This window comes from Pinus tabuliformis, chromosome X (assembly GCF_031772625.1).
Source record: "Pinus tabuliformis cultivar Carrire ecotype Pingquan chromosome X, CPIR1, whole genome shotgun sequence".
NCBI classification, from domain to species: Eukaryota; Viridiplantae; Streptophyta; class Pinopsida; order Pinales; family Pinaceae; genus Pinus; species Pinus tabuliformis.
Window position 1 is genome coordinate 1,374,458,624 of NC_142308.1, and position 25,183 is coordinate 1,374,483,806.

Below are 25,183 nucleotides of genomic sequence, written 5' to 3' on the forward strand. Positions count from 1 at the left end.
GTACTTAGTCACAGTGATGATGTATTGCGCACCTATCTTTTTTCCTGGAGGCGGATTGGTCCTACAAAGTCAATCGCCCACTTCTCGAAGGACTGTAGCGATATCTGCAGATTTAGTAGTAGCTCATCCCTGCGTGAGGGTCTTCCAATCCTTTGGCATGTGTCGTATGCCCTACAATACACTTTTGAATCCTTATGCACAGTCGGCCACCACAACCCAATGCGTAGAATCTTCTGTGTTGTTTCTTTTCTTGCATAAGGACCTCTCGTGGCTCCGCCATGACCCTCGGTGAGGATGTTTTTTCGTTCAAACTCTAGCACATAACCTCGCAATATTTCATATGATCCCATTTTGTACAAGTGCCCTGCAATGACAGAAAACTTTGTCGCACATACCACCAGTTCCTTCTTCTATTGGCTTGTATATCCTTCCGGAGTCGTACCTGTCATTAGGAAGTGTATAATATCTTTGAAGTCACTATTTGTGACGTGTACTACAAAGAGCTACATGTCAAGTAGTCCTTCCTCCATATTCATAGGTTCCCCTCCTATTTCAATGCGCGATAGATGATCCGGTCCAACATTCAAGCATCCTGGTTTCACAATTACTTCAAAGTCATACTCCTGGAACAACAACAGCCTCCAGTGTATCTTCCCCCCCAACACAGGCTTGTTAACTAGGTATTTCAATGCTGAATGGTCTGTATACATCTTAAACTGTTCACCCAAAAAATAATTTTTGAACTTCTGGAGCGCGTACACCATAGCTAGTCCTTCATGCTCTGTCGTGGAATAATTTTTCTCAGCTTTGGACAGCTTCCTATTTGCGAATGCTATAGGGTGATCCAAGTCCCCTTCACTGGCCTATGTCAGTACTATTCCCAACGCAATACATGACATGTCTACATGCACATGAAATTCCTTCTTCCAATCCAGGAAGATTAAGATCTGCGCAGTGACCATTTTCTCCTTTAGCACATCTAAGCTCTTATGGCATTCTTCATTCCAATGGAATGTAACATCCTTCTTTAATAGTTTTTCCATCAACGTGGTGATCTGGGCATAGCTCTTGATGAATTTCCTATAGTATCCTGTATGCCCAACATTGCGGGCAACTATTACACACTCCTTAGCGCATCCAAATTGATTATGACCGCGATCTTCGTAGGGTCTACCATCAAGCCTTGTCTACATACCACATGACCTAGCAAGATCCCAAAAGGAACATAGAACATACATTTCTTCAGATTGAGCATGAAGTGGTATTTTCATAATGTATCTAGCATCAAGCGAAGACTTGCCACATGGTGCTTTACCAGTTCAAACACTGTCCAATCATCAAAGTATACTTCCAGAAATTTATGAATGAAATCCTTGAACACCGTGATGACTACACAAAAAAAGATCGTCTATGCGTTCTTTAGCCCAAAAGGCATCACTGTATACTGGAAGCATCCCCATTCAGTCGTGAAGGTCATCTTACTTCTATCCTCTAGCGCGATCTTGATCTGATGGTACCCAGAGAACCCATCAGTGAATGAATATACTTCCTGGCCGCCAACATTATCCAGGACCTCATCAGTGAACAAACTTGGGTAGGGATCATGCACGCAAGCATCATTCAACTTCCTAAGATCTATGCATATCCTTATTTCTTCCTTCTGCTTCTTTTCCTAAACCACTATTGGGCTTACCCAATCAAATTCTTCCACTAGTTCAATAATACTTACCACAAGCATATTGTCTAACTCTAAGTGGACCCTTTCTTTATACTTCGAATTGAGGCGGTATGGTATTTTCTTCACAGGTTTCGCGTCCGGTTTTAGGGTGATCTTCATGACACCCAGGTCCCCTATTATCCCTTTCAAATCTAAAAACTTCATGGGAAATAGATCCTGATATTTTCTTAGTAGTTCAGCGACCTTATCTACTGTCGAGTCATCCCAATAGTCTCCAATCTTTACAAACTTTGGCTCTGCCTCCATGCCAATGTTCACCTGCCTGGTTTTGAGCGGCTCGATTATTTCTAGGTTCTCTATATATGGTCCTTCAACTTCACGATGTCCTTCAGTCTCTGGAATATTAATCTTCCTTGGGTCTTCGTCTTCTTCTTCCACTGTTACATTGTAGCACTCCAATGCGTGGCTCAACTAGGTAGTCCAATCCGGTTGAATCAAATATAGAGGATCCTACGGTATCCTGAAAATTGTTGTCTTAACCTCCTACAACGCTTCATCAATAGATTCAAATCCATCCTCAAAACTGAATGTCATAAAAACTCCCTGGTGTAAAATGTCCCATTCTTCAGTGCCATGACGGAGTTCCATCTCCAAGTACCAATTCATTGGTATAACATCCAGGGTATGGAAAAACATATGGATCATTTCTCCCATCATATTTTTCGTTAGTTGCACCTTTGGATGACCAAAGCGTACCCTCATCATCCTCCTATATTTGCACCAATCATCAAAATTATCTTTGTGCGTACCCGACCATCTTGTGGGCATAGCGCACAACACTCAATCCAATGCTTGGAAGTGATGCTTCGCTGGTACTTCCATTTCAAATGCATCCAAAAAGTGATCAACATCAGTTAACCCATAATAGTGAGGCAGATTTCTTATCTCTGATGATACACAGTACAATGATTTGGTCATCATATTACAGTGCAACATAGATACTTCATGCAGTCGATTTGCTAGTGCTCTGATTCTTTGTCTGAATCTGATGTGTAGGAGCTCTCATGGTCCCATGCAATATGTTCGTCTACTATTGGATTCACCCAATCTTGATCCCACATCGTTATCTTGTAAATCTATTCCAAATTTTCATCACTGTCATAATCACATACTGGTTCAGTATAACGCGGTCCTTCCGCAGGGTCCAGTGGCACCACTACGCTGAGAAATTTCTTCTCAAATATCATCTTTCACTTCTGCAGATTGATTACCCCATTCATGTCAGTGGCCCAATCTATCCCAAGGAGCATGGGGTAGGGATTTCTATCATCCACAATCTCTATCACTTCAAAATCTGCTAGTGTGCTCGCACCTTCGATATCAACTGTTATACCCCTCGTAACCTCCCCATTGGGATGATTTTCTGCTGATTCGCCACCCTTAACTAAATCAGAGACCACTATAGCACTAGCCTCCCCATTCGCTCCCACGTATGTTTAGGAAAAACATTCACATCGGACTCTAGGTCCAAGATAACTTGGTCCATTTTGTATTCTCCTATCTATGCAATAAGTCTCATCTCACGTCAAATTCATGCCTTATGCTTACCAAGCTTCCTAAGTACGCGTGGTCCGTCAGTGGCGGTTTTCTTACCAGCACACCTATTGATCAACTCTTGCAGTCCCTTCACAACCTTACTTCGCAGAGTAGTTTCATGTAGGTCTCCAAGAATGTGATAATCATGGATGGGTCCATTTCTTCAGCCGTGTTCTCCTAACTCCCTAAGGTAGAGGCTTTAGCGAAACTTTTCTTCACTTCCATAAATGTTTTTTTGTGCGTTCTAGATCAAACCTAGTATCCTTTTCTGGTGCTTTGTAGACCCACTCACCTTCTTCGGGATGCATCCCCTTATCCTCACTAGTTGTCACTCCACTCCGCAGCACAGTATTTACCTTAGGGTCTTCCTTGCGAGGCTCAGCCCTCATCATCTACAGGTTCTGAGTTGGTTGCTGAGGTTGCGCCCCCTTCTCATATATCTTAGCTAACAATATAGGGTAATCCTTCGTCACATGGTGAAACTGAGTACAACAGTGGCATGACGGTCGCATCAGATTCGGGCAATCTCGCGCGTAGTGTCCTGGTCCTCCACAATTGTAACAAATAATTTTCCCTCAACCTCTACCAGGTCCTCCTCCACCTCGGCCTCATCCACGCCCCTGATAATTGCCTCACGTTCCTCTAGTGCCTTGGCTCGGGGACTACGTTTCTGCCTGCACCCTGTATGCGGTGTCCTATCCATCATCAATTCATAACTTCGGCAATTGCGCTCACCGTGACCCACATATTGGCAGAAGTTACAAAAGAGTCATTGCGGTGTTTGTATGAATTTCTGCAGCAAATGGAAATTGTATGTCGCATGTTTCCCAGCTACTTGATAGATAGAACACCATAGCACGGGCCCTGCACTTGGCCCTGATGCCGCTTCTGGCCTCAGAGGCATTGGTCCCCTTGCTACAACATAACTCGCGAAAACCAAGCAGTGATCTTTGTCATGCCCCTGGCTTCTGCACTTTAGGCACCATACCTCTTCGAGCGCCTTTAGCCGAGCTGTTCTATCTTTTTCAGACTTCGCATTTCGAGGCAAAGGTTCTGCAACTGCGCATGAATTTATTGAACCCCCAGATTAGCATCTTGCATCGGTGTCTCGTGTAATCTCATCATGATTTCCAGAGCTTCCGCCTGGGTCCCAATCTTCTGTTGTGATAGTGCAACCCTTAGATGAGGCAAGAGCGAGGCCACAAACCATTTGCGATGTTGCCCATCAATCAGATTCATGTTGGCTTCATGGATCATACACTTCAATATCTAATTCAAACCCTAGGGTGTCTCACCAAGCTTCATCATGATCTCTTTGAATCCTACAATTGATTGCACCTCAGACTCAGGTCTACTAAATTCCTTATTCAGCATAGTTTGGATATTTACCAATGCTGACATCGAATTATCAGTGCAGTAACTAATATAACAAGTTAGTGTGTAGTCTTGAAAAGCACTAACCAATGTTACTTTCTTCATTTGATCATCCGTGATACCCTGAGCTTCCCACACAGCCTTTGCGACAAACAAAAACTAGTCTGAATCTTCATTTCCTACACCCTTGAACACAGGTAGATTTACGGAGTTCGCCATGTTGAACGGTGGTGGAGGTGGCAACGGTGTGGGTGAGGGGGTAAGCGGTGGAGGTGAGAATGGAGATGGTGTGGATGGATGAGGTGAGGATGGAGGGTGTGTAGGTATTTTCAGGAATCCTTGTCTTATCAACTGAATAGCACTCAGCAGAGAAGCCTGTGCTACTCCTTCGTTGTCACTCAAAGGGGGATCAATCAGCGGGCTATATTCAGGGCCTTTTCTTCCTCTGTCCCTGAAATTCCTTCCACTTCACGTAGCCCAAAACATAAAGGTAACTACATAACCTACTTTTCACACAAGAGCATCTTAATCCAAGTATTTAATGATTTCAAATACTTACCTCACGGCCCTTTGAAGAAGCAGCGCTCTGCTTCGTTGTAACTGACCAAAGTATTGACCACAAACTCTGTTACAAACCCTCCTATGATACGGTCGAGCCAATGATCAACAGCATGCTCAATCTTACCTTCATAGGCTTCCAATTACCGTACTAACTCCAAGGTCCTAACAATCAAACCGTCAAGCCTCCACCTCCTTTGGTCGTTTGCCAATTTCGCGATCCACTCATATAATTCAACAAGGAAGGAACAGATGAATATTTCTTGTATCTCTGTGTACAGATATCTGTCCAACCACTATTCTTTCATCAATCGCATATTCTTGTTTTCTTGCGTTGGGAATTCGTGGATATTTCTATCCAACAAATCTTCAATCTCCTTCTTAGTTGGATTCCAATGATGCGACATCACACATCTCGTTATGTAGATATTGATCCCGACAACGAAACTATTTGTTGGCTTGATGGCCCATGGCCGAGGTTCAGCATTAATTAGCCAAGCAAATCCCTACACTATTGGCCATTTCGGCATCAACCCGCAGAGCACGGACTGAAGTCTCACCAAAAGTAGTATGGGGGGATGCAGGAACCAAGTTTTCGCACCCAGATATGGTTGTGATGTCAGTTATTTTCCCTAACCTTCCTTCACGCAGATCAATAAGCCCTTTAGGAGCTATCAAAGTACTTCTCTTATTCTTCCTCAAAGCCTCCGTGAAAGTCTCTGATTTTCCTTCACGAGCCCTAAATAGATAGCTCAGGCACTTACGTGCCTCTATAATTACTCTTACTTCTGTATCTACCCAGATTCAGTTAATTATTGGAACATGCATTACAATTATCTTCGCTTAAACATATATTCCTACTTGCATTCATATGACAAAGTAAAATACATAGATTCACATATCAATATAACATTACTTCATATTCCAGTATTCAACATAACATAATCATAACATTCATAACAGAAGTAAAATAATGTATACACAGATAATGGCATAATATTCATCTTTATTGATAATCCAAATTTCCAATACAGACTCTAACTACCTTGCGCACACAATTGCAAGGGTTCGCGCACTCAGTTGTGGACTTCTAACTTACGCCTCTGCACACTCTGTGTAGAGACTCTTCCTACGCTAAGACTCTTCACTCTTACCTCTCACAGACCCATGCAAAACACATAACAAAACTCAACTCCACTAAACTACCTTAGACTCTTCTAAGACTCCCTTTTTATACAATCCCATGGTCCACGGACCATGGGTAGATCTCTAAAGCTGACATGACATATACAAAAGAAGGGTTGAAAATCCTTGGTACTCTTTACATATTCGCGCTCCATGGCTACAAAATGCAAAGACTTCACATTCTTTACACAAAACTTGTGCCTTTAGCCCCAAAACTTGGGCTTTTAACCTCAAAATTGACCCTAGGGGACCCATTCCCAACACTAGTCTCTCGGGCTTTACCACAATCCAAACCTAGATCACTAGGACCTAAATTGAGACCCACTCTCCAAGCTTTACCACAAATCCCAAACCCAGGATTACTAGGCCCAATGGAGAGAAAACCACATCTTGGCTTTACCGTATATCCTGCCATTCACCCGCAAGGATTCTTAGGCCCAACGAGGAAACACAATCCTGGCTTTACTGCAACCCAATGTCTGGCTCAGGGGTTACTAGGCCAGTGGATTTACCATGATCCACAGTCCAGTTCAGAGACCACTAGGGCATTTTCTCTATCATTCGGAGATCCAACCCACTCAGCTTCGAATCCATCCAACAATCCAGCTCAACCAAACATGAGAACCCCATCACACCATGGCTATCCAGAAATGGCAATGCTAGGCTAAAAACATTATTACACTTGGAAAAACCCTTGCCACAACAACAAAATAACTATATGCAATACCATGCATGCCAAATCTAGCAAGGAAAATACACATGCAAATCGATACCTACAATGAATCCTATTGTGGCTTCTTGATCATGCCTTTCCCTGCTTGATCTTTTCTTCATATTTCCTTCTTTTCATTTCTTGATCCAATGCCAAAATTACTCCAAGAAACTCTAAGTGTCCAAGAGTGTGAGAGAGAGAGAATAACGAGAGATCTCCAAAGCTAAACTGACAAAAGGTTACAATGACTAAGCCTTCCCAATTGATGCTCAAAAGTTTTTTCATGAATGAGGCCTCTATTGTCTTCATTTTCCATTATTTTTATTCATTTTCCTCCTCACATGCAACTTGTGACCTTTCACCTCCCTTTTCTCCTAATTTCCATTATTTTCATAAATAATTGTGCCAAAAATTCCATTTTTCCTTTCCAAAGCCTTAGCCATTGCCTTCGCCAATTTCCTCAACCACAAACAACCAAATGAACACCCCCTAGGATGTCCTACCCAATATTCATCTTGAAATAAGTGTCCCATCAACCATGGTTATTGTTTTTAACTTTTATTACATGGAATTTTCATCAGGGTTGTTACATAACCCTCCCCCTTGTGGGACACCGTCCTCGGTGTTCAATGACACCTATAACCAACAAGACTGTTGAAAAAAAAAAACAAAACAAAAACAAAACAAAAAAAACAAAAAAAAACAAAAACAAAAACAAAAAACAAAAAACAAAAAAACAAAAAACAAAAAACAAAAAAACAAAAAACAAAAAACAAAAAAAAAAACAAATATTGCCCATGGAGCTTTATAACACATCTCATTGCAGTATTTACAATGAATGACCTTCTCAAAAGAAAACCATCATGACAACATGAACAGATAACAACCATACCACATACTAGAGCTTTATAACACAACTCATTACGATATTTATAATAACCACATATACACATATGCACATTTTCTAAACCAACAAATAAAGGATATGATGCCTACATCCACAAAAAGGGAACCTAGAGGCTTATACCTCCACCCTCAAAGTAATACCAGGATTCATCTCCTTCCCAGGAAGTCTAGAATCCACTGCCACAGTCAAAGATGCATCCAATGTCCAGTGCTACAATCCTGTGCCACTTATCCTCTCAAAGAATAATTACCGACTCATTGTTTTGGGGTGCACTCCCAATGTGCATATGATTCCATATGGAAATTCTCATGACCAAAACAAATATGTCTCTAACCTTCCCTTCTCTGCTACACAATCCCTCTAAAAATCTGGTCACCCCTTCCAAGTAATCCCTCACCTTCCAAGTTCCCTAGCATCCCCTATCTTGGGCGATCCATCCCTTGGCAAGGTTTCCTTGCATCATAAGATCAAACAACCAAGGCATATACTTGCCTCAACCATCATACCGATCATAACATGCTCATGGAAATCAATGGACACTATTGGGTACCAGTGTCCCACAATGGCCCTGCTCTTGAAGTTCTTTACCAGCATACTGCTGCTTGTTCCAATTTCTTTCACTGTTTCTTCTAATTCTTGCAGTCAATTTCAACCATCCAACTAATATTTTCCATGCTTCCTGTACCAAGCACATAACTTCCGTTAGATTCAAAATAAATTGAAATAACTTCAAATCATACCTCATTGGTAGCTTGTCAATAAGGTATACTTGCAATCTTGTTTACTCCATGTTACAACAAGTCAAACTATCATCTTTGACAAAATCATCATGTATAAACATATCAAATTAGGTTAGCTCAAACACAACCATCATATATCAAAATTCTAAATCACATGTAACCATCATAAACCAAAATCATAGAGCACATATAATCATCATAAACCATAATCATAAATCAGATGCATAATAAAACTAAATAAAATGTTGATACTTATCCTTTCATAAATCCTTAGCTTCTATTTTTGTCTTTATTCCGTACGCACTCCATATTGGTTTCCATACCAGACAAACACCTAGTGCCTTCTCCTCAACTAGGTGCACATATACATAGTGTGAATCACATACATACAACCACTGATGACATACAATTCCATGCAATACATGCACCTACATCTGACATACAACACATAAACCTACACTCAGTTTATACAATACAATACATACACCTACTCCAATGCATAACACAATACATACACCTACACTTGACATACAACACAAAACAATACATCTATACCCAATGTACAACACCACACAATACATGCACATACATAGTACCAAATGCCCTCAACATAGCATGTATGACATGCACACAATACCATACGTGCACCAATACCATATGTACAACATGTACACAGTACCACCTATACACCACACCACCGGCACAATGTGTGCACAACATCACATGTACATAGTGCCACTTGGATAACATGTACACAACACCACATGTACACTAAACCATTTGTACAATGTGTACACAATACCACATGTACGTAGTACCACATACACGACATGTACATGACACCACCTGTACACAGCGCCACATGCACGACATGTACATATCAACACTTTCACACAACGCCAATTGTACAACATGTACACAGCACCACATGCACGCAACACCACTTGTACAATCATGCAAACCACACCATATGTACATAGCACCACATGTACAACATGCACGCAACACCACATGTATATAGCATTGCATATCCAACATGTACATAACATCATATGTGCACAACACCGCATATCCAACACACACAGAGCACCATATGCATACAAGACTGCATATTCATCATGCACACAGTACAATATGTACACAACACCATATATCCAACATGTACATAACACCATCTATGCCCAGCACTGAATATGAAAAATTCATACAACATTATCTGTACTAGCACCTTGTACATAATATTGCATAGACAACATGTACACACTACATAAGCACAATACTGCATGCGCACAATCATCACAGATGCAACATGTACAACATATACAACATATGCATAAAAATAGTACCTCACATCCAAAAGCACACTGTCTCTACCAAGAAACCTTGCTTCCAGTGTCTTATCCATGCTTAATCTAGAATGCCGCGAACCACACTACTTTCACTTTGTTGATGTATCCCTCGATATAACCTGTCCATAACATAAACATAGGCATAATACAAGAATACAATATAAATTCATATTCACATGATACTGACCTCATATGTTTGTCATGACTACTCTTCCACTTGATTCCTCATAAGACCAGGAACCTTGTCATGTCATTTGCCTGCATAAGCAATCATTCCTCCATAAGGACAATTCCTGATGACCCTGTCAGACAGTGACATAGATACATGGACACATACATATATATACATAAACATTAGCATAACATAATCATGGTCTTGTCACACAACGACACACACACACACACACAAACACACACACACATATATATATATATCAAACAACCATGATCCTTGACAACCCTATCAAACATGAAATATGTACATACATACATGTATACATATATAAATGTCGGCATAATCATGATCATAACATAATTACCAGATATCAAGGTCAAAGTTAAGAGAAATTCCTTTACTCTTGCACAACATGCATAACATTAAGAACAGTCATTCTCAACATAGCCAAGGCATCCAACACTTCAGATCCATTTACTTTACCTTTTCTGGTTACCTTTCTCATGACTTTACTACCACCATCCATTTACCACAATGGACCCATCCAATCCAACCGACTGTCATAGTCTTACGTTCTGTTTCGTTTACTCATGCACCAAGCTTCATATGTGTCTTACATTGCCTATTGGGTACCACACGACTCTCCCCGAGATCCATTAATTTCCTCTTTTCCCAACAAATTCCGAAGACTCAAAACAATGAAAGGCAAGAGCAAAAACAAAAATAAGAATACCATGAAATCCAAAAGTAATATGACACCACAACAAAGTGGCATAGTTATGCACCAAACACAATCAAAATCGCAAATCAAGCGCAACAGTCACAAAATACCAAAAGAAAAGAGACTAACAATAGACACCAAGACTCAATCCCCATGGTTCCCAAGGAAAACTCGACCTGAGCCTTCTTCAAGATTTCATGGCAACCTATCTTGCCATGCAACTCCCTGCATCATGTTGTCATTAACACATAATCGTTAGTGAATAAATAAACATAGCAATACACCATTTACCTCATCTTGTTGTGTCAACCATGTTGCTTGCAACTGAACACATCCACGCCATCTCTCAAGGGACTCCAATCCTTTGACTGATCCACTTAGCTAATATCCATGTCAAGTACATGCTCATGAATATAGCATGTATCCACATAATGTCTGACAAGATTAAGGTTAAGAAGACTTCCTGTAGGCAAAGCACTCATTCATTTGGAATTAGGGTTTCCAAACATAGCCAAAGGAATTATTGCCCAATTCCTTTCTTTGACCTTTTCCTTGTTGCAATTGAGTGTTACTATGCACTGTCATGTCACCCGAATGTTAATGACATAGACACATAAACTCTTACCTTGTCACGCTAATACCAAGCATGTCAAATTCTCACACATGTCAACCACATGTTCCAAATATCAAGACAATCATATTTATCAATTTGAAATCAACTTTTACAAACAATCATGTCATAACCCATAGTCAACTCATAGTCATTAGACATAATGAAACAATTGTCACCTACTTACACGTAAGTACATATCAACTATCTCAACACATATGTATTAGTAAAATCATCTTAAAACAAGATCATTTGAATACATACTCATATTATGCAATTCATCAAACATTCAACCAACTTGCAACCATACCATGTTAAATAAATCAACTAGACAACATAATCAAACAATCAAGTACCAATTATACAACATAAGAAAATTAATACCTTAACATATCTCAGGGGACGCGATCTTGTCTACACAATCAATCCAAATTAGCACAGTACAACTTCACAACGTATCAACTCAAACATAAATCATGATATCCATAACAGTAACTAACTAACATGTTCACATCATAAGCTCATAAGCATTTGTCATTCATGCATAACAACCACATATGTACGATCAGTCTAGATTAGTAAAATACCATATCACAAATATGTCGACTCATACCTTAATATCATAACCATAACCATCTACATAGGTGAAACTAGGTTAACAATACATATAACATCAAGATCTTCAATTCAATGAACATTACCATCACGCATATGACCAATCCAAATTACAACATCAATATATCAATGAAATAAGCCTAATCATCAAGTTAATAGCATAGAAAAACAATAATCTGTATATCATGCTCATCAACAACATATAACCTAATCATCAAGTTATCTAACATAAAACAACAATAGCAATGCATACAACCACAGGTTACCATCATTCTTGACTATCTGACTCATGTGCATATGCTTATGCTAATTAACTATCATCTATCATGTATGTAACCATAAAATCAAAAGACATGTACATAAACCTAATGTTTATAACCCTAATGCATATAACAATCCTTAACCTACATACCTGCATGCCCAACATACAAACTTGTATGACGACATGCTCTTGCCTCAAGGTCCAATGTTGCAACTTCACTTTCATGATCTGCATCTCCTGCTCTATCTTAGCTTGCACATTGGCATCATAACATAACAATGTCACCCTATGACCTAAATTTCATGCCATGCCTTCACAAGGCATGTTTTACCTACTATTCACGCATAATCATAACCAAGACCATACATGCATAACAACTGCATATAGACATACAACACATGAGTACAAAACCATATACACATCCTTCTAGCTAGAGTCCAATCATTAATGCATGACCATATCAAATTCACAAACCATGACCTCATGCATGACAACAACCATTACTCCAATGTACACATTGCCACATGCAACCATCAACATGCATAAGAAATGCATAATCAACTACACATACGCATGAATGCATCTAGTCGAGCATAAGTAATCAATAATTGTAACCAACCTACAAGACTAATACATGTAATAAAACATACAAGAATGCAACCTAACATACAAGGATGTAATCAAGAAACATACAACATGTAAGCAACATATAAAAACATGTAACCAATCATATACTCATGATGATGCATTCCCCAAAATCAACATAAAATTCCTCTTGAAAACCTTACTACAACCATGATCAACATTATGAAATGCAAAAAGCACATGGAATGCAAGTGTAAGAGACACTCATGCAACTGGCATGCATGCATGACCAACACACACCACCCATCCAGTTCGAGAGTTGAACCATGCTCTGATACCACTTTATAACACCGTCCTCCCACATCCAATAATGTAACCATGCCAACTATGGTAAACATGAGACGAGAGGCTACTATGATCATATTTTACCTCTTATGTGAGCTTAAGGAAGTGGAATTAACGATACATCACACGTAGTCATCCAACATCATCAACAAAACCCTCAGGAGACAAGTCAACCACTCAGACAGCCTATCCTTAGGTCCCACTATTGTTCTGGATCTCTTAGGCCATAGTCACTCTCATGCTATGGGAAAGGGAGTGACCAGCAACCTAAAGTCACTCTCACAGGCTTGCCTGCCAGTGACCAGAGACCAAAATTTCCAATTCTGTGCCAGCAACCCTAGGATTTAAGCCACTTTTTCAGGCCTAGAGCCTAGGCCACTGCCCAGAATGGAGTGATAGCTTGAAATCATTAAAAATACAGGGAAACAATGATGCAAAAGCAATAAGATGAACAAGACCATAACCAAACCCCTACTAGCCATGCCAGACATTTCGTCAAACATATCATCAACATGTAACCTACAGGTGTAAACAACAGAATTAAGTGTAGGGATCTCATACTTATCTAAGAATCGCTATGAACCATTGCTCCCTCATGTCATTTGCTGCATTATCATCTATTAGGCCATCGATACACTATCCATTAATTTACAAGTAAAAACATGTTGAATGCCATACATAGTTGTTGTCATAAAATATAAATATAACTAGCATAATAGCAATGGAATTACCATAAACATATAAGCCATCAAAATCCACATATACATCAATACATTTTCCAATGGAAATCAAGGGAATCAATTTCTCATTAATGAATGCAATAAACCAACCGGAGATGGGACTACTACGTTCCACACAACCATAGAATGGCTTAGCCAAATCTCTCTTCAACCATTCACCCCCATGCCATATTCCAAGCCTAAATGTGGGACTCAAACCAAAAGAACCAACCAGCGCATACAGAGGCTAAACCACCTCACCCTCATCAACAAAAACCAGGCTTTACCATAATCCATCCCGGATCACTAGGCCAACACAATGAACACATAATAACATGCTTTAATGTGATCTCCACCTAATCACTAGGCCAAACAAGAATGCATGCCACTGGATTTCTCCACCTACACCATGAGGAATTTCCCCGTCTCCTAGTCTCTCAAGATTTACTGCAATCCAAACCCAGATCACTAAGCCCTAAACCAAGACCACTCTCTAGGATTTACCACATATCCCAAACCTAGGATTACAAGGCCCAACAGAGAGAAAACCACCTCTTTGATTTATCATATACCCTTCCATTCACCGATAAGCACTCCTAGGTCCACCGAGGCAAAACAGTCTTGACTTTACTGCAACCCACAGTCTGACTCAAGGGTCACTACGCGAGTGGTTTTACTATGATCCACATTCCAGTTCAAGGACCACTAAGCCATGTGCTCTATCTTTCAAAGACCACCCCACTTAGCTTTGAATCCATCTAAAAATCTAGTTCAACCAAACATGATAACCCCATCACACCATGGCTATCTGAAAATTACAAGGCTAGGCTGAAAACATTGTTACACCTGCCCAAACCCATGACACAACAACAAAAGAACCACATGCAATACCATGAATGCCAAGTCTAGCAAGGAAAATACACATGCAAATTGATACCTGCAATGAATCTTGTTGTAACTGCTTGATCCTTCCTTTCCCTACTTGACATTTGCTTCCTCTTGCCTTCTTTTCCTTTCTTGCTCCAATGCCAAAATTACTCCAAGAAACTCTAAGCGTCCAAGAGTGTGAGAGAGAGAGAGAGAATAATGAGAGAGCTCCAAAGCTAAACCGACAAAAGGTTACACTGACCAAGACTTCCCAACTGATCCTTAGAATCCTTTTTATGAATGAGCCCTCTATTTTCTTCCTTTTCCATTATTTTCCTTCATTTTTCTCCTCACATGCAACCTGTGACCTTTCAACTCCCTTTTCTCCTAATTTCCATTATTTTCATAAATAAATGTGCCAGAAATGTCATTTTTCCTTTCCAAAACCTTAGACATTACCTTCACCAATTTCCTTAGCCATAAACAACTAAATGAACACCCCCTAGGATGTCCTACTCAACATTCAGCTTGGAATAAGTGTACCATCAATCGTGGTTATTTTTTTTAACTTTTATTATATGGAATTTTCATTAGGGTTGTTACAGTCCAACCAAGGCTCCAGGACTAGTAACTCAACCCAATTCATTACAGGGCTTCTAAAGCATTTGTCCAACCAAGGCTACAGGAACTAATAAATCAACCCACAACCATAAGTAACATGAGCACTAACCAAAAAAAACAACAACAACACCATGGCTATCCTGGAAATGGAAAGGCTAGGAAATTCCAGTGTCAATCTAGGAAATCCTCCATGCTAATGACAAATCATGACCACTAAATTACATTCATATGCCATTCAAGCCAAAACTAGTGAGGAAAACATACATGAAACTTGATAGCTGCAAGAAAAACCCAATGTAGTTGTTGATCACAATGTCCTCTTGTGATTTATTATTCTCCCTTTGCCTTATTGCTCCAAGCATCCAAGTATGCCACACTCTCCAAGAGTGCTCCAAGAAAACAGTAAGTGTCCAAGAGTATGAGAGAGTGAGAATAGAATGAGAGCTCTAAACTAAATTGACAAAAGCTTACCCTGACCAGGCCTAAGCAAAAGCTTTCCAACTGATCCTCAAAATCCTTTTTTTATCAACGAGGCCTCTATTTTCTTCATTTTCCATTATTTTCCTTCATTTTCCTCCTCACATGCAACTTGTGACCTTTCACCTTCCTTTTCTCCTAATTTCCATTATTTTCATAAATAAAATTCCAATTAATGCCATTTTTCCTTTCCAAACCCTTTGCCATTACCTTTGCCAATTTCCTTAGCTATAATAACCGAAATGAACACCCACTAAGATGTTTTGCCCACCATTCATCTTGGAATATGTGTCCCATGACCTTGGTCTTATTTTTTCCTTTATTAACTTTTACATGGAATTTTGACCAGGGTTGTTACATCTAACAAGCGCCAAAGCATGTCATTTTCACGTAGAACATCCTCCAACAACTAGATTTTAATTCAAATTTGTATGCATATACCAACCAATGAGATTTTTACTTTCCTCAAGTTTACCTTTTGAGGAAATTCACATAATCGTAAAGCGTTCTCGAGTATGTTCCATATAAGGGGTTGTGAGGAAGAGTTATGAAGGAAAAGTATTTCAATTCCAAATTTATTGATATCAGAATCATAATAAATATAACGTCTTTCAATGGTGCTCTAATAATGTGGAAAGCATTGGTAAGATCTTTTCCTTTGATTGGTAAGTGGCTAGCATGGGAAGTGGGCAACGGTAGTAGGGTGAGTATTAGGGAATACCCCTAGGTGGAGTGTCCTACAAACTTAAGGTTCCCTAAACAATTACTAATGTCCCTTCATAATCAAAATATTTTCAAGCTAGTAAATGCCCTAAACCAAAATTCTACGTGGAATCAAGGTTGGAAACTTATAAACCAACAATATATGTAAGAAGAGAAAACTAAAGAATGGAATTATTTTATGCAAAGCATAAAACACGATGCCCTGAAACTAAAAGAGGATGAGCACACTATGCAGGTTAATTAAGTTTTAAACATGGGCAAGGCCCTAATATTGTCAGAAAAGGCTTTACAGTGTGGGATCCCATTATTTAAGCTAGCTTGATGAGCTATTATTGATTAGCCTTGAACCTTGAAGAATCCAATTTACCTGGGTATCATCCTTGAAATGAGGGGAAAGGCCTTATTTATCTTTATATTTTCCAAAATACTTTTGAAGTTCTTTGTGATTTGCTTCTTGCATTGTTACATTTACATTACTCAATAAGATTTCAATTTATTGAGGTCGAGATCATAATAAATTATAATTCATTCAATGGGGTCCATTGTTTATTGAGGTCAATATCATAATAAATATAAATTCAAGAAGTGGTGCCCATTAGCTTTATGGGCTATCATTTTTTAGCCTTGAACAGTGAAGAATCCAATTTACCTAGGTGTCATCCTTGAAATCAGGGGAAAGGCCTTCTTTATATTTATATTTTCCAACGTGCCTTCATCATTAGTAGACTTGTCGCCTACCACCAAGGAGGTCTAGGGGCAAGTCAGAGGGAATGCCCCTATACTCCTAATCCTAATGCAACCGCTCACAAGCACACTATGCAGGTTAATCGAGTTTCAAACATGGGCAGGGCCCTAATATGGTCAGCAAATTCTTTCTAGTGTGGGATGTCCATTGTTTAACATAGCTTGATGGGCTATTATTTATTAGCCTTGAACCTTGAAGAATCCAATTTACCCGAGTATCATCCTTGAAATGAGGGGAAAGTCTTATGTATATTTATATTTTTCAACATATCTTTGAAGTTCTTTATTTCTTACATTGTTACATTTACATTACTCAATAAGCTTTCATAATATATGTTTATGTTACTAAATAATCGTAGGAAATCAACTCATTAATATGACATAAGTTAAATTCCAAGTAGCCCCATTAAATTATGACCTATGTAGGTGTTGGGCCGCCAAATTAGCATACACTTTCACTCCATTTTCACCTTTATCCTCATTTTGTCACCTCATTTCATCACATTATCATTATATTTCCATTACCATATGGGTTCATATTTTTATTTTCCAAAGTTATTTATTTTATGTATTTAAAGTGAATTTATGATTAGAAGTTAGAAAAATAACATGTATTTGCTTATACCTAAAGGTGGAATGAGTTTGGTGACGTGTGTAGGTGATTTGGAAGATTCGAAGACACTCTTATGTGGCCTCCAAGACTCAAATTCGAATTCTCTTAAAGATTTGGAGATTTGGGATAGGGGTCAAGCATATCTCATGGAGAAAAATCATGGATAAAGGAATATGTGTCTCATATTGGCATATGAAGGATTTGTAGATCTAGGAGGGATTAGTGGATCTCCATTAATGAGTTAGTTGCTTATGTTTTTGTATAAATAGGAGTACCTCCTCCATTCCAAAGAGAGGACTCTTGGAGCATGTATCCTAACTTATGATGCAATAGAATAAAGTTTTCTTTCTACAATTTTTTATACAAATTGTCTTAATGTAGTATATGAATTTATGGAATAGTTTGTCACTTTGTTCTTAAGAGAATTGAGCTCACTCTAAAAGGATCAAAGAAACATTTTATTTCATCATAGATTTTATTTCATTATAGATTTTATTTTCATTTAATTACTTAGATGTTTGAATATTTTTCATTATTAATGAATGAATTTTAGTTTAAATCTTATCAGCATATGAAAGGACAAACAAGGGTCTAAGTTAGGCTCTCTTCCATTTGATATGAGTAATAATTGAAATTCATTCTCTTTTTCTAGTTTCAAGTTATTTATGAATTCTTGATTTTTGATGCTTATGAATGAATTTTAGTTGAGTTATAATCAGCATATGAGGGGAAAACCAAGAGTCTAAGTTAGGCTCTCCTTCTATTTGGTCTAAACAATAATTAAAGTTCATTTCCTTTTCTTTATTTCAATTTATTTTTGAGTTTATGCAATGGTAAATTTGTTGGAATAGAACTATGAAGAAGGAAAACCAGGACCTCCTAAGTTAGGAGCCACTTCTCCTGCTTATTACATAATGAATTAGAAATCACTTAGTTAAATTTTATATTTGTAATATGCACTTCTAATTAGTTTATAATTACATTTCCTTCAGTTTTCATAACTTATCTTCTAAAGCTGATTATAGTTGCATCTGAGGTCCCATATATTTTGGTTTACTTCTAAGTTTTAAGAAACCCCCGGGTTGACAATTAAATAATAGGGATTTAACAGACAATTAAATCACCCAACAATAAGGTTATTTTGTTAAAACTTGTTTACAATCCTCCATGGTGGATAAGTTGTCATAAAAGAACCAACATAACATTATATTAAAAAATAAAAATATATATGTCTATTCCATCTTAAACAAAATCAATTAAAATCAAATTAAAAATTAAATATATATATATATATATATATATATATATATATATATATATATATATATATATATCTATATATATATATATATATATATATATATATATATATATATATATATATATATATATATATATATATATATATATATATATATGTGTGTGTGTGTGTGTGTGTGTGTGTGTGTGTGTGTGTGTGTGTGTGAGAGAGAGAGACAACATAGATTAATCTTAAACTTAGATCTATCACTCACCAAGAGGGATCAAATTTGTTAATGTGTAAATTTTTTAAATAAAAAATTTATTATATAGCATAAAGTTAAATAATAAAAAATGTACACATTAAAACATTTGACCCTTTCCATACTGGCTAAATCCCATTTTAAAATGAACCTAAATCGGTAATCATTAATCTGAAACATCTCACACACACACACACAAATTTTATTTTATTTTTAATAATTTAGTTTTCTTTAAAATAAGTGAAAGTCTTTGAAATGATGTTTTTATGATCTTAAGAGAGATTATAATTTTTAATAAAAAAATATTAATTATTTAAATAATTTGTAAAAAATGAAATTTATTTATTTATTACATCTATAGGAGTGTTTATTTTGGAATACTGTTTTTAGAAATTTAATTTAATTATTAATAATTAATGTAATTATATAAATTAAATGGTTGGTATATGTCCATAAACATCAATCCATGATAAGAATCAAAACACTTACACCATTATACAGCTCACATTGCCCAAATAAAAAAAGTTATAGAAGTTAACTAAATTATAAGGGTCTAGTCTAACTTATAGACGAAATGGCCTTTAAATAACAAAAATTCTTGAAATTATATTGTCAGATTTTGGTGAATTCCAGTGAAAAAGGATATTTCATCTATAAGTTAGATTGCACAAATTGTAAGTTTTCTTTTTAATTATTACATCATAAGGCATTTCCCTCTGGGAAGAAATCCCCTAGATGCCACTCTACACCATTGTTCACCATCATATTCATTGTTAGACGATTGAACAATTGTTTTCCCTCATATTAGACAGTTAATTATTGTTAAACATAAACATGAAAACATTAAGAAAAATAATTGTTAATTAATTTTCAATTGTTGTTCTTGTTTCACCATAGTTGATTGGGTGGATCTACTCAAAGGTTGTATCGGCTCATAACAACAAGTAACATCTCCAATTCACAATTCTTGCAATCGTTTCACTTGCTCTTTCTTTAGGTTTTTGAGTTCTGAGTATTCGATTTATTTCTATTGTATTCCATGCATTTAAATGGATTCATACAATTCTTATTATGGCAGAGGATTTTCTAACCTGTGTTTCAGTCATTCTTGGTGAGATTACAATGTTTTAAAGAACATGAAAAAGATCAACCTTGTCATGCAGAGTCATCAAAAAGGGGTTGATTTGTAGCTTAGTTGTGGCCTCATAACATCAACTATCAAGGTTTATTTACATTTTCTATTGAATATTGGTGTGCTTCTCAGGGGGCTTGCATCGGCTCTGTAATATGACTCTTATCTATTCTTGCTTACTCGAGAAATAAGGTAATTTATTTAATTCTTTGATTATGTAGGCCATTTTGTTGATTTTTTAATGTGAATCTTCTCCAATGGTGAATGATATGGGTTTCTTATGAATGAATGGTATGGATCTCGCTAAAATATTTTGTTTCATTTGAAATAAATTTTCAGTATAATGGTGAGTGCATTTGTCGGGACCCCTTTGGCCTTCGGTTTCCTTTCCATAGTAGAAATCACAGCCAAGAGATGGGAGTACCTATTTCTGGGAGGATTATTGGACTCGAGTATCAATATATTAATGTCTTTGCAACTCACATCCTCAATCTTTGGTGGTGCTTCGGAAATTTACACAGTTGAGAAAAAATTAAAGTTATTTGCATATGCTAGAACGTAAATTAATAAAAGTAAAATGATATTAGTGTTAGTGTCCAAGCATTTGTATAAATGTAGAAGGAACTTGCAAACGTAGTCGAATTTGTTCCTGAATTAGTTAAATGAGCAATAGTTAGGCTAACATGGCCTACCAGGCTAAAGAGACACGATGGGCTAACAAGGAAAACATGGGATACTGATAAATAGGCTAAGGATAATTGAAAAGATGGGAAAAAAAACCTTCAATTTCCTTATTGATTATCTATTCTCTATCTACCTTTCTAATGGAAATAGAAATGTTTTGAATAAATAAAACTGAATACCTTGGATATATATTATATGTACCATCTTGACCCTTTTCAATCAACCGAGATGTGGTCAAATACAACACCCTGTAGAAACCTTTATTTTTCTCAATGATAAAATCTCCCTCAATCACGCAACCCATTTATGTACGATGATCCCATCCCTATTTTAATCCTTGGGGACTTCAACAACTAATTCCCAATCTCCATCCCCTACACTTGACACACAGATAATCACTGAGAAATCAGACCATGGGAAATATGATTATTTAAAATATTCATTGGACTTTTTCATTGAATTCGATGTTGTATTTTTTCGCCTAGTGGTCATAATGGTAAGATTTTTAACTTCAAAAGTTGTAAACTTGATTCACTTCATGCTTTATATTTATTTTATTAGGTCAAAAAGTTGCAAGATATGTCTTTGATTGTTTTATTGATTTGCATGTGAAGAATGCAGACAATCTAGGGAAGGGAAAAATAAGAGAAGGGTTTTAAATTGTGATGTAATGAGGTGCCTTTGGATAAAAAAATAAATGCACAGGTTCTTGATGGCAATATGGAAGTTTATGTGTTTTCAGATGTAAATACAACATCTTTTTTAACATTTTGATTTGGTTGGATATTTCATGTAATGGTTTCATAAACACTTGATGCCAACATCACATTATAGGAATATTGTATATTTATTTGGAACCAAATTCTATAATTCATTCCTCTCTCGATTAATATAGTTTTTTAATACTTTAATCCAGATAGGGCTTTCTCTGGTATAATCATGTGCTTAATATATGGTGTGCATTCATGTAGTTTGTTGTTCACTTTAAACTCTTCACGTACAACACTTTTTAGATGTAGCATAATTGTTTGCACAAATATTATTAGTTATGGGAGCTTTTAGTGGCACACATAAATGGCGCAACATTTTTCTGGAAAACACACCATTTTTCCTACAGTTATTCTATTTAAGATTTATGGAAATAGGAGTCAACAGGGGGAAATATGTTGAATTCTAAAATAAGCTAAAACCATTAGAGAAAACTTTCTCCTTACTAGTTAAAACAAAGTTTTGATATGAAAGCATTTGCATCCTAGAAATGCAAAGCCAAGAAAAGACAGCCATCACCCACAGGTGTGGGGTTAAAATAGATAGTTTTGGAATCAAAGAAATTTCATCTTTCGAGTGCCAATCTCAGAACAAAGATCTATGACACAAGTAAGAGATTAAAACATACAGTTTTGGTATCAAAGCATTTGCATCATGGAAATGCAAAGATGGGAATTGATATCTATAAACCATAGGTCAAATGACCATGTGAAAATAACTGTAAAGGATCGACAAATATTAACTCAGAAATGTTTATTAGATTTTCTCTGAGTTTATAATCTATATAAGCCAAATGCATGAAAAAATTAAATCTCAAACTCTTTTTAAGTTTTGTAGTTTAATAGAGGTTTAAATGGGAAAAACTATGAGTAAAATAAATATCAACTTGAGGAGGGAGAGAGAGACATTTTTAAAAAGAAACCCATCATATGACATTTTATTGACTGATCAGAGTGTAATGTTGATTTCTGCACATTATGTTTTAGCCAAAAGAAATCTTTATTTAAAAATAATTACAATCTAAAACATACGCTTGGCAAATAGATCACACAAAAATAGGATAGATAATATCAGATCTCCACAGTTGTAGCTATGCCATCAAATTTTTCAGGTACATACAATTCAATCAACTCATTAGTTGATGGGTTTAGCAAAGAACAAACTTGCCGACTAAAATTGTTACAACGTTTACTGGAAAAGAAAGGTCGTGCCACTCTACAATGCACCCAAAACCACAAAATTTTATGGGCATAAAAGTTTCAACAACCCAGTTGTTTTTCTCAGCATCATATTTCATCAATTTTTGTTCATTGTAGGTATAAAGCTGCGCAGAAGAAAGCAAAGACAACATCTTGAATGAGGACACAAATCTCCACATATCATCCACTCATCTCCACTCGCCTGTCTTTAGATAAAAAATTTCTCCATTGTTTCCATTAAGAAATTTGTTTCCAAAAACACTCGATGACAGTTGCCTAATTCTTGGCTCATTGGAGGCAAAATTTCCCACTTGTCTTCTTCCACATTGTACACCTCTGTTGTTGTGATAGTATCATTTTGGTTGTGTCTCCCACTAACAATGTAGATAAGCCCAACGGTAGAAGATACAGAGCAAGTGAAGCCAATCCTAGGTGTGGGCATGTCAGATCCACGACACCATTTGGAAAATACGAAATCAAAAATATAAACTCTCTTCACGATTTTGAATTTTGTTAGATGTCGTCTGCCCATGAGAAACAACTTTCCATTAACATAGATGCAATTACAATGAAATGGAGCTCCAATAGGGAATTTTGGAATGGGATGTAGCATTTCCTAGGTGCGCTTGAGAGGGTCGAATACTATTACTCTACAGGTGCTTAACTTACATTTAGCGCGTGGGAAGTCTAAAATTGTGATATTTGTAATGGAAGATTTGCAGTGATAACAAAGGCAAGTAATAACATTCATAATAAAATTTGATTTCAGTAAGGAACATATGAACAAAAATTTCTCATCAACACCCAAATCAGCTCACTTTTCGTTAATAAATAAACTAGAGTAAAATAAAATTTGGCTGAGGTACATGGCTTGCACAAGGCAAGATACAAGCCTCTGGTGATCAATACAAAGTGCCCAACTACTGTGAATGTGTTGCTCCCAAAAAACTGCATAGTCCCCTCAAAACTGCATTGTTGGCTAACTTCAAGCTCTGATTTACTGTTAGGTCCCTATAATACTATTGATTCCCCCATTATTATTGTCGTTGTATCCCTTATTGTTATTGTTGTGCCCCTATTGTCCCCATATTGTTATTATTATGCCCCATAGAATCCCACTATTGTTATTTTTGGGCCTTTATATTATTGTTGTTAGGTCGGCTTTGGTTATATTGTGACCCCTTAGACTCATATATATAGAAAGAAGGTTTTGTCATTTGAATCATCTAAGAATTGTTCATTTGTGTAATGTAAAGTAGGTTTCCCCCTCAAAGAGGCCTATTTTGAAGGTGTGTATCTATCTTTTTGTGAGATGGTTTCATAACATTTGGTATCAAAGCTTTGGATTCTAGGGTTTCGTTGCTCCAAACAGGTCATCATGGAATTTTCGCTATAACTTTTTCGCTACAAAGTTTCAGAAGATAAAAAAAAAAAAAACCCCATTTGAGAGGGAATCGGTCTGAACCACGGACCCAAATTTCAAAGCTTGTATCCCTATATTTTCAGAGATATAATTTGAGGAAGTTATAGTTTTTGCAAACCCTCGAATTACATTCCAAACAGGTGACCTTGGAAAAATCATCATAACTTTCGCTCTAAGCATCAGATTGAATTTTCATAAGAAGTTACAAAAAGAGGACGATTAGTTGTAGTTTTTTGGATATCATTTTTAGAACCTAAGGTTAAAATAGTGACCCGCGGCATGTCGTACAAGTTCCCTCT

The 25,183-nt window shown here is 37.0% G+C and overlaps 1 pseudogene; it reads left to right on the forward strand.

The window, feature by feature from the left end:
• The first annotated feature begins 20,727 nt into the window (after positions 1 to 20,727).
• Positions 20,728 to 22,153, forward strand: LOC149145173 (bax inhibitor 1-like; annotated as a pseudogene).
• Positions 22,154 to 25,183: the final 3,030 nt, after the last annotated feature.